Genomic DNA, 19585 nt, shown 5'->3' with positions numbered 1-19585 from the left:
ACACAGATGCCACCCCTGTGGCTGCTGAAGCCATCTTCCGACCATAGGGAACACCTCTTTTCACTTCCATTGGCTACTTTACTGTGCCCTCCTCTACTGAGATGAGGTTTGGCGTGCGCTATGTCAGGTGGTGAGCCTTAGTACTGCTTAGGGTGCTTTCCTCTCCCAACCCTAGCCATTCGTTCCCTTGTCTAACCAGTATATCTTCAGTACCTACTAATGTGGTCTGCACTGGGGTGCAGCGGTGAACAACATGGGGGCAGTCCGTGACCTCACGGAGCTCACAGCTTAGTGGGAGACAGCTGTAACCCGACATGGTCAGTGCTTTGATAGGAAACTGAGGGCGTTCTGCCTTAGAGTACCAAGCACCCCCTAAGGCAGGGAAGTCTTCCCAGGAGCTCACTTGCCCTGGCACCAAACTTGAGTGGCAGCTCACTTATCCATAAAAAGGCCCCACAGACAGACCCCTTGCAGGGTGCCCCTCGGGTCCTGCAGGCGAACCCACAGCCTTGCACTCTGGGGGTGGGGGTGGGGGCTGGAACCCGGACACCAGACATACGTGCAAAATGCCCAGCATAGCACCTGACCTAAATAAAGCACACTGGTAAAACTGGGGGGAAAATGAGCTTTTTTGTTGTTGTTGTTGTTTAACTCATAGGCTTTTAGTCAACCATAATCAGCTTGTACAGTTAGAGTGCAGTCTCACAATCGGCCCAGGAGACGTTGTGGGAAAGGAGGACAGTGGTGGGAGGCGGCAGGGGCACACTGCCTTCATAGCCACTGGTTCCCATCAGGGATTTGAACCCGTCTCCTGTGGTAATTTCCTGACATTTTATTTTTCTAATGGAATCTCAATAACTTGCCTTTTCTATAGAAATACATTTTCTCTCTTTTCTTATCTCTCATTCATCTCTTTGTATTCCTGCCCCTAACACCTTCTCCTTACTTTACTCACTTGAAACTAATGCAAACTAGGCAGAATGAAAATTTTCTTGGAAAAAATGCATCTTGATCCACCAGCTTTGAGAAGCTTGCATCTCATCAGTTCCTCCTAATTATTCATTTCCTTTCTCTTTTCCCCATCTTGAAAATAATTACTGCGTGAATACTTGTTCCCTAGCTAGAAACTGGAAGCAGTGAGGCTCCAGCAGTGACTCAGCTGTCTTGTGCAGAATCTTCAGTGCCAATGAATTTTTTTCCAAAATTTATTTATTGATTTTTTAGAAAGATAGGAGGGGAAAGAGAGACAGACAGAAACATCAGCTTATTCCAGTATGTGCCCTGACTGGGGATCGAACCTGCAATCCTTGCCTATTGAGATGACGCTAAACTATCCAGCCAGGACTCAGTGTCCAAGAATTTTGACTGAGTGTTCCCAGGTGTGACCCTGTCATTATAGCACAAAGGACAGCAGCGGACACATTAAGTAACATTCTTTCATGAACATATTGTCATACCATATTGTTTTCATATTTAATATTTATTACTTTCAGTAACCTTGAAGTCACATAGAGCTAGAGAAGGTCACATAGAACTATAGAAAGTTTCAATAACAAGTCAACAATAACAATAATCCCTCATATATACAATTTAAGGTTTGATTTCACACACATCTACAGGTTGTGAAGTTAAATGACTTGATTCAGGGGCAACACCAAAACTAGCAGTAGCTTCCTCTGAAGGCTACTCCCCACTCACCACCAAATGGAAGTCACAGACTTGCCTGTCCTACCCCTAAACTCCCCAAATGGAGCTCTACCTGCTGTTCTCATGGTAACATTATAATCCATTTTTAAAAACTTGAACCTTATGAGACCCTGAGGTTGACAGCTTGAGCACAGGCTCATCCAGCTTAAGAGTGGAATCATAGACATGACCCCATGGTCACTGGCTTGAGCCCAAAGGTTGCTGGCTTGAAGTCCAAGGTCACTGGCTTGAGCCCAAGGTCATTGGCTTTAGCAAGGGGTTATTGGTTCAGCTGGAGCCCCCAACCCTGGGGTCAAGGCATAAATGAGCAGCAACCAGTGAACAGCTAAGGTGCTGCAACAAAGAATTGATGCGTCTCATCTCTCTCCCTTCCTGTCTGTCCCTATCTGTCCCGTTCTCTGTCTCTCTTGCTAAAACAAAATAAGAAAAAAAACTAGAATGTTAATGCTGGTGACTCTGAATTGCTGTCTCTAACCCAGACCTGTCCCAAGGTGTAGACATGTAAGTGCTGTTGCTTTCTGGGCATTTTTCTGTGACTTCTCTTAATCATCTCAAAGTCAATCTTTCTAGCTAAGCTAGAACCTTCCTCACTAAAACTTGTTCCTCTACCAGTCTCCCAAACTACAGCTGAGTGCTCCCCAGCTGTCCCCTTTCCCTCATTACTCAGGGTAAACTGCACCCCACCTCAAACCACTGCATGAGTGGTGAAAGGAACAGCCCCCACTCAGGTCCCACTTAGTCCATCTGCTCATATCCTAAGAGTGAGAAGACTAGTCTAGGGTGAGTAGACTGTTCTGTTATATGTGTGGCACTCCACCATCACTTCACAATGGGGTTAGAAGGTACAGGGCCTGTTCACACTCTAGAAAGGAAGACAGGAAATAAAGCCGTGGGACAGCAGCTTATAACAGAAGGCAGCAAGGGCTGGGTGAAGCACACAGTGTGCTTCAAACATTTGTGGCAGCTGCCTGCATGAAAGTCAGAGTGACTCAGGGAAAAGTATCATTCATCATGGAAATGTGTCCATGAAAATGGTGAGTCCAGAGGGCTGTGCACAGTGAAGTTTGAACAGTGGACATCTACTGGCTAGGGCAGGGGTCTCAAACTCGTGGCCCACCGAACAATTTTGTGCAGCCCGCAGACTAATCCACGAAGTTCAAAATATTTTGGATAAAATTAAGTAAGCCTAGGGGCCTACTTGTATTTTTCATTTCTCTAGCATCCTAGCTAGATATTAGCTTAGTTAACAGCAGTTGTGATGCGAACTACAGTTTCTGGTCGTTTTGTGACACTGAGTAAACTGCATGTACGATTGTGCTTGTTGTACTGATTTTTTTTTTTGTTTTCAACTGCAGTGAAAAAAGTGTTGCGTAACAGTTGCCTTTTGTAGACCTAGTGCGGCCTGCCAAACGGCTGTGATCTTGCTCTGCGGTCTACATGATGAGTTGAGTTTGAGACCCCTGGGCTAGGGTAAGTCCCTTTCTCACTGACAGAGGGGCTCTCTAAGAGTGGAAGAGAGATGATGAGAGAGGAGGGAAACAGAAACTGGTCTGGAGAATTCCAAAGTAAGAGTGACTGGTCCCTAAATAGCACAGTAGCGATGGCCTCAGTGCCCACTCCTTCCTGGTGCATTGATTCCCCCACCCCCTGCACTAGAGCAGGCTATTCCAGAACCCCAGAAATGCCTCTGCAATCTTGATCCAGCCCAAACCCTGTTGTGGACCGTAAATGGCAAAAAACCTTTGTAAATTCGAGGCTTAGCAAAAGGCTAAGTTCTCCCCCCTCCACCACCATATTGGCTATGATGCTGAGTATTTGCACCCACTTCACTTGCTTCCTTAAGTTGATGGGAGCAATATATACATGCCCTTCATCTGACTCTTTGTTTCAGATGTTGGTAGATTTCACTAATGCATCCTGTTTATGCCTTGGGAGAGTTCCTGTTTTAGCCTTGGATGTGTAACTTTGTATCAAGGACTTCCTTGATTTGCATATGGCTATATAATAAAACAAACTGGGGCTATGGGCACTCGGATATTGCCATCAGCATTTGAAGAGCCCTCCTGGTCCCATTTTTCTTGATGAGTATGTTTCCTTAATTCCACACTGTTATTAGGAACCGTGCTGGTCTGCGGCAAGATTTTTTAAAAATAAAGTAGATTTGCAGGAGTTCCAGGATATGACTCCCCCTTTTATATATTTTTTTAAATTGACCTTAAATATTTGCTGGGTACACTTGAATACTACTTTCACTTTAAAGATTGTAAGAAATACCCATAATTTGAAAGGTTTACAAAATATAATAAACGCCTTTTTTTTTTTTTTTACATATGTAGGAGTATTGTGAGTTTTAACCAGTTTAGGAAGTCTAATAATAAAAAATGCATACAAACAATGAGCTATAACATGCTTAGCAGCCTCTCCTGTTTGGCAGAGGCTACTATAAATCCAGAATAAGTATCCACTGTAATGTGGACAAAGAACTGTTTGCCAAATGAAGGTATATGAGTAACATCCATTTGCCAAAATCGTCCCGGTAGGAGTCCTTGAAGGTTAACTCCAAATGAAGGGACAGATTGTTGTATAGGACCCCTTGGACAGGATTTACCAATCTGCAGTGCTGCTTCCCGAGAAAGTTGAAACTGTTTACGTAGGGCTGCAACATCGATTGCTTGATCTGTCATGGTTGCTCCAATAATTTTCTTTTGGGTACGTTGATTAACAAGGGCATTCCCTTGTGCTAAAGCTCCAGGGAGCATGGAATGAGCTCAAATATGTCCTATAAAAAACATGGAGCTCTGGCCCTGGCTGGTTGGCTCAGTGGTAGAGCATCAGCCTGGCGTATGGGAGTCCCAGGTTTGATTCCCGGCCAGGGCACACAGGAGAAGCACCCATCTGCTTCTCCACCTCTCCCCCTCTCCTTCCTCTCTGTTTCTCTTTTCCCCTCCCACAGCCAACGCTCCATTGGAGCAAAGTTGGCCTGGGCGCTGAGGATGGCTCTATGGCCTCTGCCTCAGGCACTAGAATGGCTCTGGTTGCAACAGAGCAAAGCCCCAGATGGGCAGAGCATCGCCCCCTGGTGGGCATGCCGGGTGGATCCTGGTCAGGTGCATGCAGGAGTCTCTCTGACTGCCTCCCCGTTTCCAACTTAAGAAAAATACAAAAAAAAAAAAAAAAAAACCACAAAACATGGAGCTCTATGTTGATGTACAAGTCTTTGAAGAAGGAGAAACTGCTGAAATAGTTCCTCATCAGCAGTTGTCCCTAAGACAGCAGTCTCTATAGTGGAAACAACCGTAAGTAAATATTTGCTGTCTGTATTCAGATTAAAGGAAGAATATGGCAAATGCTGAAAAGCCATGATAATGGCATGTAATTCTACTCTTTGAGCTGATTTTAAGGTTACTGTTTCAGTATAAAGTTGTCCATTGTTGAGCCTGCTATTCCTGAGCTGGACCCGCTAGTAAAGACTGTAGATGCTTCAGGAATGGGCTCATTAACAATTGTTTTAGGAAATACAAATGTAACTATTTTATCAGCTGGGTAGTGAGAATCAATTTGGCCCGTAAAATTTGCAAAAGCAATTTGCCATTTAGTGGAAGTTTCCCAGAGCCATTGTTGTTGATCCTTTGAAAAAAGAAACAACAATCTGAGGCTCAAAACCTAGAGTCGCCTACACCCCTTGATAATCAAGGAGGCGACAAGATCAAAATACGGAGATAAAACTTTTTTAGAAGTAACATGCGGAGGACCCGGGTTCGATTCCCGGCCAGGGCACACAGGAGAGGCACCCATTTGCTTCTCCACCCCTCCCCCTCTCCTTCCTCTCTGTCTCTTTCTTCCCCTCCTGCAGCCAGGGCTCCATTGGAGCGAGGATGGCCCAGGCGCTGGGGATGGCTCTGTGGCCTCAGCCTCGGGCACTGGGGTGGCTCTGGATGCAGCGGAGCGACACCCCAGAGGGGCGGGGCATCGCCCCCTGGTGGGCGTGCTGGGTGGATCCCGGTCGGGCGCATGCGGGAGTCTGTCTGGCTGCCTCCCCGTTTCCAGCTTCGGAAAGATGAAAGGAAAGAAGAAAAAAAAATGCTTGCAATCATGAGGGCTTAAAGGAATAGTAAAAAAGCAATCCTTCAAGTCAATAATTATAAGGTGAAAATTCCATGGAATGGCAGTAGGAGAAGGGAGTCCTAGCTGGAGAAGACCCATAATTTCCATAGTCTTATTTATTGCTTTCAAATCATGTAATAGCCTCCAGTTTCCTGATTTCTTTTTAATGACAAATACAGGCATATTCTATGGACTATTAGATGGTTTGATGTGCCCAAGCTGTAACTGCTCTTGTACCAATTGAGCAGCTGCCCTAAGTTTCTCCTGAGAAAGGGGCCATTGGTCTACCCATACAGGATTATCTGATTTCCAAGTAATTGGGTCTGCACAATGCATTATTGGGGTAGCAGGAGCTACCAAAGCCCCTATGCTAAATTTTGATATCCTAATCCATGCCTTCTGGTATTGGATAACAACTTCTATGAGGGTGAGAATTCCCCACTGTTCTTTTCCCTAGACCCTTAGTGGGCAAAAAATCACTGATCAAGCATTTGAGTACTGACTAAATTGTTAGGACTGACAAGTAATGCTCCCATATTTTTCAAAACATCTCTACCCTACAAATTAACTGGCAATTCAGGGAGCACATAAGGCTTAAAAGAATCCAGAATGACCTTCTTTATCTTCCCATTATAAAAACTAGAGCTTTTTTTGAGGGGATTTGTAATTCTGTGGCTGCTGCATGAGTGGGCCAGGAAGGAGGCCAATGTTGCTTAGCAATAACAGATACATCAGCTCCAGTATCTAAAAGTCCTTTAAATTTACACCCTTGTATTGTTAGTTCCATTTCAGGGCATTCCTGACCTATTTTTTTAATCCAATTGGCAAAATCAGAGGAGCCAAATCACCAATTTGCTTGGGGCCCCTTTTGCAGGATGTGGCCTGAGAAGCAGAATTAGCATCCTTATACTATTCTTCTAACTGCCTGAATTAGCCATGAGACAAATTCTTGAAATGACTTATTAGGGTCCTGCTTAATTTTGTTCAATTCCTTTGTTTTGCCTACTGAGTATAACCTCACACATAAACAAGACAATTTACACACACAAAACACAAGTATAGGCCCTGGCCAGTTGGCTCAGTGGTAGAGCGTTGGCCTGGCATGCAAAAGTTCTGGGTTTGATTCCCGGCCAGGGAACACAGGAGAAGCACCCATCTGCTTCTCCACCTCTCCTCCTCTCCTTCCTCTCTGTCTCTCTCTTCCCCTCCTGCAGCCGAGGCTCCATTGGAGCAAAGATGGCCCGGGCACTGGGGATGGCTCCATGGCCTCTGCCTCAGGCACTAGAGTGGCTCTGGTCGCAACAGAGCGACACCCTGGATGGGCAGAGCATCGCCCCCTGGTGGGCATGCTGGGTGGATCCCGGTCGGGCGCATGCGGGAGTCTGTCTGACTGCCTCCCCGTTTCCAGCTTCAGAAAAATACAAAACAAACAAACAAAAAAACCCACAAGTGCCTGACCAGGTGGTGGTGCAGTGGATAGAGCATTGGACTGGGATGCGGAGGACCCAGGTTCAAGACCCCGAGGTCGCCAGCTTGAGCATGGGTTCATCTGGTTTGAGCAAAGCTCACCAGCTTGGACACAAGGTCACTGGCTTGAGCAAGGGGTTACTCAGTCTGCTGCAGCCCCATGGTCAAGGCACATATGAGAAAGCAATCAGTGAGCAACTAAAGTGTCACAACGAAAAACTAAAGATTGATGCTTCTCATCTCTCTCCGTTCCTGTCTGTCTGTCCCTATCTATCCCTCTCTCTGACTCTCTCTGTCACTGTAAAAAAAAAAAAAAACAAAAAAACCCACAAGTATAACATATAACTTTGATTAATCCTAATACTTAAATTGCTATTTGGTTCCTAACTCTGAACACAGCTCACAATGCACTAACCAAATTAGTAAGTCTTAAGAATCTACATTCTATTCTATTTAAATTTAAATGAGCGCTCCTTACAAGTTCTAAAATCATTTCATTTTTTTTCTAAATATTAGAGCCAGCATTTCCAATTTTTGCATGCAAAAAAAACTTAATTCAGGCCTTAAACACAGACACATTTTAGACAATATTAAACAAAGACTAAACAGAAACAAGAATTAGACGAACCAGAGAGAAACCCGGGATTTCAGAGCACATCCAGATTAGAAAGATGTCTGCCTGACATTAATAAGGGCATTTTCTGACAGGGGGACTGAAGGATGTGACTAAACAGAATCTCCCCGAGAAAATTTGCTCTCGGCAGCTGCTGAAATATTTTCTATAGCAGGAGTCCCCAAACTTTTTACACAGGGGGCCAGTTCACTGTCCCTCAGACCGTTGGAGGGCCGGACTATAAAAAAAACCTGAACAAATCCCTATGCACACTGCACATATCTTATTTTAAAGTAAAAAAACAAAACGGGAACAAATACAATATTTAAAGTAAAGAACAAGTAAATTTAAATCAACAAACTGACCAGTATTTCAATGGGAACTATGGGCCTGTTTTTGGCTAATGAGATGGTCACTGTCCGGTTCCATATTTGTCACTGCTAGCCATAACAAGTGATATGGTGCACTTCCGGAGCCATGACGCGTGCGTCCCACATCACTGTACATGAGCGATGCCATGCTTTGAAGACTGCCACATACAGTACTCTCACTGACCACCAATGAAAGAGATGCTCCTTTGGAAGTGCGGCAGGGGCCGGATAAATGGCCTCAGGGGGCCGCATGCAGCCCGCGGGCCGTGGTTTGGGAACCCCTGTTCTATGGTCAGATCCAACACAGGTCCCCTGCCTCAATTTCCAGGCAAAGAATAAGAAAGAAACAAAATAATAGTTCAGAAGATTGTAGTTAAAACATTTAAGAAAATCAGACCATGACAGGAAAAGCTATAACTTTCCTAATTCCTGAGTCTCTTATCCATTCTCAAGAAAGTCCAACTTCCACAGCAAATAATCACCCCCGGAGAGACAAGCACGAGCAATCGCCTTCCAGTCATTTGGGGGAAGAGCCTTTGCACTAATAGTATCTGATAAACCAAGTGAAAAAGGGGCAGTAGGCCCATACTGAACACAAGCAAGTTTAAGCTCTTTCAGAGTTCTAAAAGGTACAGGTTTATGTTCTCACACTAGTCTCCCTGTATCATCCTGTATTTCTACAACAGGAAAACGGGTAAAGCCATTTATTGTTTCCCCTACATTTCAAGCCTGGTCTATAGATTATTCGAGAGGGGTTTCCCATATTTTGAGCTATAGACTCCGCAATCAGCCCGATAAGGGAACGGAGGAGCAGAGGGTTGAATGTAGAGATAAGCCATGGGCAGCAGAGACCCCGTGGCTAAGGCAACCATAGCTACGGATTTTTCATCCTCGAGTCATCCTCAGACTCCAAGTTATCCTCCTATTCACATCCCTCTGTTTCCAGCTCACCCTGATATACTTCAGACAACAATATGTCTTCATACAGAAACATTTCTACAAAAAGTTCCCTTATTTTTTTGTTGTTGTTGTTGTTGTTTTCTGATTTACTTATTTCACTTTGTATAATGTTATCAAGATCCCACCATTTTGTTGTAGATGATCCAATGTCATCATTTCTTATGGCTGAGTAGTATACCATAGTGTATATGTGCCACATCTTCTTTATCCAGTCATATATATTTTTATTTTTATTTATTTATTTTTTTTTACTGTGATTAAAGCCTTTAAGCAAACTCTTGGCCAATACAACAAGAATCCATAAAAGAATAAATAGGGTATTTATTCCAAGAAGCAGGTAAACTGATCTCATTTGCACAAAGGCCACTTAACTATGTCTTGCCTGAAGAGTCAGGTTTTTTATTCTTCCCTCAAAGATCTCTGTTGTGGGTGTTGATAGTCCTATTTTCTGCTGCTTTGTTTAATATATAGTGTTTCCTTTATTCCTCCTATCTCAATGCCCCACTCATATTTCAGGCTGGAACTACTCCTAATTTAGAGGTCTCTCTCCCCCTTTTGCCAATTTCTATTGTGAATCTACCTTTGCCACCAGCTTAGTGTATCCCAAGGTTCTCTTTACCAAGCCACAGTTGCAGAGCTCCAGGGAAAAGCACCCTGGCCTCATCTCTCCAGGCAGAGGAGAACAGAGGCTCCATCTCCACACATACTGCAGATGGCTTTTCCAGTCTACCTGAATCATTACCAGCTAGAAGCAGCGGTCATTGAGACTTGGACGTGAGCTGCAAAGTATAGAATTGTGACAATTCCAGTGCCATGCGGACTTTTCCTGGATGTGGATTTTTTTCTGGACTCCTGCTCCTTGTGACAGCTCCTAATGGACTGAACTGGGGTTGGGTTGCATTCACAGGGATTTGGAATGGTGTTGGTGCCAACTTGGACTTGGTGAATATGTTAAGGACACACTGATTTGCAAATTAATGGACAACTTTATACTGATTTGCAAAAACTTTATATTGATTTGCAAAAGCGATTTGCCATTTAGTGGAAGTTTCCCAGAGCCATTGTTGTTGATCCTTTGAAAAAAGGAACAATAATAATTTTGAGGGAAAAGGTCCCTTATTTTTTACCCTATCTGTCCCCAGACTCCCGACTACACTTTAACCAAAAACTTTCTTTTTTTTTTTTTTTTCTGTATTTTTCTGAAGCCGGAAATGGGGAGAGACAGTCAGACAGACTCCCGCATGCGCCCGACTGGGATCCACCCGGCACGCCCACCAGGGGGCGACGCTCTGCCCACCAGTGGGCGATGCTCTGCCCCTCCGGGGCGTCGCTCTGTTGCGACCAGAGCCACTCTAGCGCCTGGGGCAGAGGCCAAGGAGCCACCCCCAGCGCCCGGGCCATCTTTGCTCCAGTGGAGCCTCGGCTGAGGGAGGGGAAGAGAGAGACAGAGAGGAAGGAGAGGGGGAGGGGTGGAGAAGCAGATGGGCGCTTCTCCTGTGTGCCCTGGCCGGGAATTGAACCCAGGACTTCTGCACGCCAGGCCGACGCTCTACCACTGAGCCAACCGGCCAGGGCCAACCAAAAACTTTCTTTACTCACTGTGCGCACTTCACTTTGGGGAGTTCTGTCACCTTCCTTCAGTTTTAGTTTCCTCGTACTCATACTCAAGTCTTCTGTTCAGGCACCACTTGCCGTGGACCAGTGTGGCTCCTAATAACAGTGAGGAATTAAGGAAACATACTCATCAACAAAAAATGGGACCGGGAAGACTCTTCAAATGCTGCTGGCAATATCCGAGTGCCCCAAGACCCCAGTCTGCTTTATTATATAGCCATATGCAAATCAAGGAAGTCCTTGATACAAAGTTACACATTCAAGGCTAAAACAGAAACTCTCCCAAGGCAGAAACAGGATGCATTAGTGAAATCTACCAACATCTGAAAACAAACAAAGAGTCAGAGGAAGGGCATGTAAATTGCTCCCATCAACTTAAGGAAGCAAGTGAAGAGGGTGCAAATACTCAGCATCATAGCCAATATGGAGGTGAAGGGGGGAGAACTTAGCTTTTTGCTAAGCCTCAAATCTACAAAGGTTTTTTTTGCCATTTATGGTCCACAACAAAACCCAACCTTTGATGCTGAGCCAAATGCCTTCCACCCTCCTGGGTCTGCCCTTTGATTTACATTGTAATTTAACGATTCCTTTTCTATAATCTCAAGGAGTGCTTTTATCTGCCAACCCTGGTAATTGCTTTTCCTATTAGCTTTACCCTCCCAGAAGTAAAGAATAAGAATCAAAAGCTGCACATATGATAAAATTGCCCCTCAGGTCTGAGCATATAGATAACCAGCTCCCCTGTGATATTTGGACTGTTCACTCCAACAGGGAAGTCTTCTTGGATTTGCTCCTGGGGAGGAAGAGTTTAGGACTAAGATATATATGACTACTTAGGAGGGCTGCTGCTTGATCAGCTTAGGAAGCCAACGCAGGCAGGTAGATGCAGTGGATCAGCACTCAACACCCATTCCACCCTCTTTTCAATGTGTCTTTGGGACAGCAGAGGCTGGAATGCAGCAGATGGAGGCTCCCATACTCTTTGCACCCAAAGTTGTGAATGTGGCTTCAGTTTGGACAGACTATGTGGAAAGAGTGAGGAGGAAACCACATTTCTTCCTATGGGCAAGCATGCCACAGAGACAGTAGGCTTTCTCCATCAGTGCAAACAGAGGCTGCCCCACCGCCAGTGTGTACCCACCAGCCTTTGAGTGTACAGAGGCAGAGCCCTCCCTGGTCAGCGATTCCGGTGATGCAGATGTGGCAGGTGCAGTGTGATTCGGGAATGAGATGTGGTTCATGGCAGCTTCTTGACTGTGACCTAATTATGTGATTCTGAAGCTGAAAGCTGCCTATTCTTAGAAGACAAGAAGTAGAGTCTAGTGACTCAATTTATAACCCATTGCTTCAAATATTGCAGAGAATTTTTTTTATTTTATTCAGTGAGAGGAGTGGAGGCAGGTAGACAGACTCCCACATGCACCCTGACCACCAAGACCCACACAGCAAGCCCACTCGGGGGCAATGCCCTGCCCATCTGGGGCGATGTTCCATTGCTCAGCAACTGAGCTCTTCTCAGCACCTAAGGCAGAGGCCATAGAGCCATCCTCAGTGCCAGGGTGAACTCACTTCAATCGAGCCATGGCTGCAGGAAGAGGAGAGAAAGAGAGAGAGAGAAGTGAGGGGGTAGGGGAGGAGAATCAAATGGGCACTTCTCCTGTGTATTCTGACCAGGAATCAAATCTGGGACATCCACATGCCAGGCCAACACTCTACCACTGAGCCAACCAGCCAGGGCCAAATGTTGCAGAGATTCTGTAAGCAATTTATTATCCTTTATCGAACATCTTTCTGATGAAACTCATTTGAGGGATTCTGTCCTTGGCAAGTCAGCGCTGACCATACAAGATTTGAAGACCTTAATGCTCATGTGTATGGTATGGCAAAGAGAAACTTTAAGGGATAAAGAATGTTTGCAGTAGTGTCTGTGTGTAATTTGGTAAATTCTTAATTATACCACAAGTAGATGAGTGTTCAAAAAGACATTTTGTTTAAAACTAATCCTTATACAATAGGTATCTCAGTTAACACCATGTCCAGGGCAACAAAATTGGCATACCCACCAAGGGGCAGATGGACATCATGGATCTTCCAACGCAAGACTTTGAGGACACAAAGTAACAGTGTCAAATAGAGAACACACACAGTTTAATAATGAGGAAACATCAAACAAACACAAAACAAGAGACATTCTAGTAAAAAAGTAAGAACTAACAATTTTGTAAATTGAAGGATTGGATTCTTTTAAAATGTTGATGTCATATAAGACAAGAGGCTGCAGAAATGTTCCAGATTAAAGGTTGATAAAGAGACATAACAATCAAATGGATTACTTGACCCTGGACTAGATCCTGTCCTGGAGTGGGAGATCCACATTTTCTGTTTCTCAGACTCCCTCGCTGCAAGTGCAAGTGGCCAATAACATTCCACATCACAGTTTAGCCACCCAGAGAAAGAGACTGATTTTTCTATCATGCCGAATTCTAAATGCCTATGTGAGGGGTTGGCTCAGATTTTGAAGTTTTCCCACTCTGGGCTAATGGACTGTAGTGGAGAAGACTGGCGATGTTGTTAAAAACATGGCAGTCTCATAGATGGATAGATGGATGGATGGATGGAGTGGGGGTGGGGAAGACCATCTGAAAAGAGGGTACTTAGAAGACCACCCAACAGAAGGCAGTGAGGCTGGGGTCTACTGGGGCAAGCTACAGAATTAAGAAACTTAATTACATGTCTCAGCTTAATGGTTAGTTCTTTGGGGCTGTTTTGACAAAACCTGAGACTGGTTGTCACTGGATATGTGACTAATAAAAGGTCTGATTAACAATGATATAACTCTAACTCAACAGAGACAAGTTAAACAGTAAAGGTATGGGGATTAGGTGCTGGCCTCTCTTAGGACTGGGACCACTCCGTCATATCCCTGCTCTCTCTGTTAGGGGAACACCTTAGAGAAAGATACTTCTTCACATGGTTTTTTGCTGAGTACTTTCCATGCTCAGCATTGCTGGGCTGCTCCAGAGGGAGAGGGGCAGGGCCACACCCCTCAGTGGTAGAACCGGAGGAGAGGCAGGTGATGGGTAAGGTCTGGTGGGTATGAGAGATCAGAAAGAACGCATGAACCAGGTAAAGGAGAGAGGAGAGCGTGAGGCACCGTACTAGACTCAGGAGAGAGCCTCTTGCCCACACTGAAGCTCCTTCCTGAGAATATTCCAGAGAGTGGAGGGATGTGTGCATATTAGAATGGAGAAAAAGAATAGGAAGGGAGAAAATAGCAGGTGACTTGACCCCTGTTCTCAATACACTGTTCCCAGGTTACATCTCTACATTCCCAAGGACAAACTACTTGACCCTGATGGCAGCCATTCATTCATTCATTCACCATTGAACTAATATTTATTAATTAAATAGGGCTGGGGAGTCTTTATAAATAATTCCTGTGAGGGAAGGTGGCGGAGATATGGAGTCAGGAGAAGAGACAGACACATAAGCCTTAATGTAATCACTACTTTAAGGTAAGTGTGAGCAAAGTACCAAGGAGGAGAGAGTCCCTGGGGCTCCTGGGGAAACTGCAGACAGTGTCGCGAAGGAGGAATTCTGAGCTGAGCTGTGACAGATGACCCCCAGAGTGTGGTATACAGCAGAAAGAACACTGAATGGGGCATCAAGCTGCCTGGGGGTTTGTCCTGAGATTGCAACGAGCAAATCACTCCCCCAACCCCCGGGTTCTGAGTCTTCATACACAGGGCGCTTAATTGGAAGGGGATGACAGGACACCTCGCTGTCAAAGACCCCGTGATCCCTTGCCCCAGGTCCTCATGTTCACTAGACATTATAGAAACCTAAGATAAGTGCCTGGACTGTGGATGGAACCTCTGCCCCCACTGTGCGCCCACCCCAGGGCCCAGCGTAAGTATCAGCAACCCTCATTGTGCACTCAGCTCTAATCACATGTTGCTTCAGGGCCTCTCTCCTTCACTTAGCACATGAAGCCAGAATTATTGCCTTGCCATTTCATAGAGAAGGAATTGGATTTCTAATAAGGTTTACATGGGAAATGAGCTGCTTAAGTATGAGGCTGAGCTCTTTCACGTTATAACCAAACAGAAAGAAGGCTGGAAAATTATTAAACTCTGTGCCTCAGCAAAGACAGACAAATCACAAGAGACCCGGCCACCCAGCAATGCAGACTGCAAATGACAGCTTGTTGGGGAGTTCAAGTTCCTGTCAAGCAGAAAGAGGGAGTAACTACTTGGAACAATCTTTAGCAGTTTTTAAAGGCAGCTGAGCTACGATCCTTGTATCTGACGGATTGCTCCTAACCCACTCAGGTGTGCCCATACGTACTCCAAATTCAACTTGCCATACATACAATGTACCATCTCTTCCAGCCCATTCCCCTACCACCTTACCCACCATGGACCATTCAGTCTCCTGCCCATAAACTTGGGATCACTAAATGTTCCAGACAATTCTCTCACACTCATTCTGTGCAACAGCAGTTGCCAAAGCCTGGGGTGTATGGTGCTGTTCTTGCCTGTGCATGGTTTCACTGGTTCCTGGGTTTAGACCCTTGATGCTTCTTGCCTGGATCACACAGCAGACTCTTCACTCATCAACCTCTTCACCTCTGCTCCTTTCCAGGAAACCTCTACATTGCTGCCTTTGTTTTTTTTGTTTTTTTTTTTAATGTGAAACATATCACCAATACTTTAGAAGGTAAACAGCAGAGTCACCACCACCCAGGTTAAGAGAGAGTACTGCTCTTTCCTTGGGTGGCCCATGACCTCCCCGAGCTATCTTCCTTCTCTCCCCGAGAGGGACCCTGGTCCTGAATCCACACGGGTTTCTAAATGCATTCTAGAGCCAGACTCTAGAGTTCCACAAACAAATCCAGTTAGGTTTTCTTTGGGATTTTATTGACTGTAGGTTAATTAGACAAAGACCAATATCTTTAAAGCAGTGAGTCTTGCCCTGGCTCAGTGGTAGAGCATCAGCCAGGCGGGCGGACATCCCAGGTTCTATTTCTAGTCAGGGCACACATGAAAAGCAACCATCTCCTCCTTCTCTCTCTCTTCCCCTCTCACAGCCAGTGGCTTGATTGGTTTGAGCATAGCACTTGGTCCAAGCATTAGCTTCAGGCACTGAGCATAGCTCAGTTGATTCAAACATCGGCCCCAGAGGGAGGTTGCCAGGTGGACCTGGTCAAGGCACATGAAGGAGTCTGTCTCTCTATCTCCCCTCCTCTCACTTAGAAAAGAAAAGAAAAGAAAAACAGTGAGTCTTCAACCCACATACATCTGTTCCTCTAGATCTTTCGTGAGTCCTAATAAAGATCATGAAAGTCTTGTAAACATTTAGTTCTTTTTCGCTGTTTTTCATATTTCTGTGCCATCTCTCATTTGTTGTTGTTATATTAAAATGCAATTGCTTTTATATTGGTCTTGGATCTAGAAACCCTTATTTATCTGCAGAACGTACATTGCTTTTTTTTTTTTTTTCTTTTTCTTTTTGTATTTTTCTGAAGCTGGAAACAGGAGAGACAGTCAGACAGACTCCCGCATGCACCTGACCAGGATCCACCCGGCACGCCCACCAGGGGCGACGCTCTGCCCACCAGGGGGCGATGCTCTGCTCCTCCAGGGCATCGCTCTGTCATGACCAGAACCACTCCAGCGTCTGGGGCAGAGGCCAAGGAGCCATCCCCAGTGCCCGGGCCATCTTTGCTCCAATGGAGCCTTGGCTGCGGGAGGGGAAGAGAGAGACAGAGAGGAAGGAGAGGGGGAAGGGTGGAGAAGCAGATGGGTGCTTCTCCTGTGTGCCCTGGCCGGGAATCGAACCCAGGACTTCTGCATGCCAGGCCGACGCTCTACCACTGAGCCAACCGGCCAGGGCCTACATTGCTTTTTAAACAGCATTGCCAAACATGTGTTCCTTTATTTGTAGGTATTCACACAAGATTCTGTGGTCAAATACCCTAAGAAGATATTATCCTGGTATAACCAAGAGGTTAGACAGCATCTGACCTGCTGAGGGGCCCAATAGGAAGGAAGGGGGTTCCATGGAAGGGGGAAGGGGACACAAAAGAAGGGAAGGGAGTACCATTGGAAGAAGGGGGTCTTCTATGAGGGAAAGGGGTCCTATAGGTGGGAATGGGGCTCTGTGAGAGGAAAAAATAATCTCCAAGGTACAACAGGGTTTTCTGAGCCTTCCTTTGTGTTCTACACCAGGCTGGGTCCTGGGGACACTGTCCTGCTCACAGGGGTCTCCTTACAGCCTGATGGTAGTTAGATTATTTCTCTGCCAATTCATAGAGATTTCTCCTCTAAGGACAGCATGACCCCACGCCTGAAGTCACATCTTTGCTCAGCTTGCTCTCCTCCCCTCTCTGACTTCCCCCTGGCTCTACCAGCCCCCCCCTGGGAGCTATTCCTAACTTGTCCTGAGTCTTCTTCTTCCATTTCCTTTTTAGTGAGACTATTTGGCCCAGTCTGGGTCTTCACTGGACAACCAAATGGGTAGAAATCTCTAGGGGTACAATTTAGCATCCAATCATAAAAAACAGAATCTCCACCCTATGGTTTAGAGAAGGAATTCAATACAAGTTATGGAAAAACTAAGAAACCAAGCAGGGACAGTGAAGCCACCAGATTATTAGCAGCAAGGAATGTGACCGGCCCTTCTGGAGCCAGGGCAAGGAGGTGGTGTTACCAAATCCCACGGGAGAGGAAGTCTCAGAGCCACAAGGCTGCTGCTACAGGAATGGAAAACAGACGTGAGGAGCAGGTGGAAAAGTACCTTCCAGGAATGGGTGAGTTTGCAGAAAAACCTAACTGCTCCAAGAAGGGGACACCTCTCTTCTAGCTGAAAATATCTCCCTGTTGAGAAAACACTCATGGAGACATGGTTGACTATACACTCATCCCTCCTTTGGTCAGTGCCACCAGATATCAGGGATTGATAAGCATGCCCAGCTGGGTGAGGAGGCCACATCAAATGCCACAGAGTCTCTAACATGTCAGGATTAGGCCCCTGGTGACGCTGAGTGGAGTGTGGGACTACTGACACTCTGAAGAACCAAAGCAACTTAGACAAGGGCTCATTTTAACAGGAGTTCAAAGACATTCTAACAACAGCTCTGGAGGCCTGTTAACTCTTTAAACATTGTAGTGTTTGTCCCCCAAGCCCAAATCAGCCCCTCTGAGCTCCTAGGGATAGTCTTTATAGTTATATTTCAACTGATTATCTGGTTTCTTTTCCAAAAGTAAAATATATTATACCCAGTGAGGGTACTTTCAAAGTTCTTGTCCAGGGGTCTTTTTAATTTTAGGCTAATCATAAAAGCATGAGAAAAGAGCTCCCTGGCCTTCTGGAGCCCTCTGCTCCATCTTGGTTGAATGAAGGTCAGAGCTGTGTCCTTGCTGACCCGGGAGTAAACGCTCTGACAGTCAGGCTCCCCTGGGGGGTGCGTATGTCTCCGGCGCCGGCTCTGCCCCCTGGCTTGCCTCTTATCTGGGCTCTTGATGGTCTCAGTGCTGAGTGCTGGCACCCACCACCAAGTTTAGATGGAGAATGAGCAGTAGAGTCTTTCTGACAATATCTCCTCCTTTGGAGTGGGGAAATGTGACAGGGACCACCTGGCAGGAGGCCAAAAGAGCCAGAAGAAAAGTGAGAAGCTGCATATCTAGATGCCCCAAAGGCCTCACTCTAGATTTTAATGCTGAAGATTGCTTGCTCTAAGCTGGCCCTTAACAAGCAGAGGGCTTCATGGTGACCCCAAGCCACTTGGGTCAGTGTGATGATAAAGCCTCTCCTGGCCTGGGGACATATCTCACTGTTCCTGCAAAGAATTATCTGCAAAGGGTCACTTCCAATAATGCATAAGAAAGGGTTGAGTTTAGAAAGTTGACAAATATGACCCTCTCTATACTTGAGCAACGGGACCCTAAACTTGTGTCAACTCTGTTGAGCCGCATGCGTGCACGCGCGCACGCGCGCGTGCGCATACACACAAGCGCCCATCTGTGTGTGTGTGTGTGTGTGTGTGTGTGTGTGTGTGTGTGTGTGTGATTGCTCCACTTTTCTAGCCACACTGAAATTCCAAACCTATGTCTTTCGGTTCTTCTTCAAGCCCAATTACATTACTCTTCCCAAGTTTAGTGCCAGAGACTACAGAAGGCCGCCGGCTGGGGCTCTGCCCCCACAGTCCTTCCAGCCCCCTCGGCTCTCCTCACACCAACCCGACTGTCCCCAGATCTGCCACACGATTGCCCAGAGCCTTGGCATTTGCAGTTCCCTCCACAGAAATGCTCTCCTAATCTCCACTGGGCCTTTCCAGGCTGCGCCTCCTCCCCCAGTGCTGCCCGTCTCCCTGTCTCTTCGCCTGGCTTGGTTTTCATAGCATTTCTCACTTCCTAAATGACTTGTAAAGGAATGAATAAGTAAATATGCCAAGGGACAGGTGAAGTGTCAGCAGTTTGGGGACAAGACTCTGACTCTTCTCCAGGAAGTGTGAAAAACATGACAGAAAGCTGATGGACAAAGAAGTTCAGATGCCTCGGAGAGACTGAGTCAGATATGGTGGGACAAGGAGCGGCATCTTCTGGAAGATGTGACTTCAGTTCTGGATGTAGGAAGGCTTCACGGGGTTGTAAGGTATTTTTCCCCGCCGAGAAGGAAGGAACGGGGCTCGGAGCCGCAAAGTGTGAAATAATAAACGGCTTTATTGAGTACAGAGCGCACACCCCGC

The sequence above is a fragment of the Saccopteryx leptura genome, chromosome 2 (assembly GCF_036850995.1).
Source record: "Saccopteryx leptura isolate mSacLep1 chromosome 2, mSacLep1_pri_phased_curated, whole genome shotgun sequence".
Classification (NCBI taxonomy): Eukaryota; Metazoa; Chordata; class Mammalia; order Chiroptera; family Emballonuridae; genus Saccopteryx; species Saccopteryx leptura.
The sequence above is the reverse complement of the archived record's forward strand: the minus strand, read 5'-3'. Positions refer to the sequence as shown.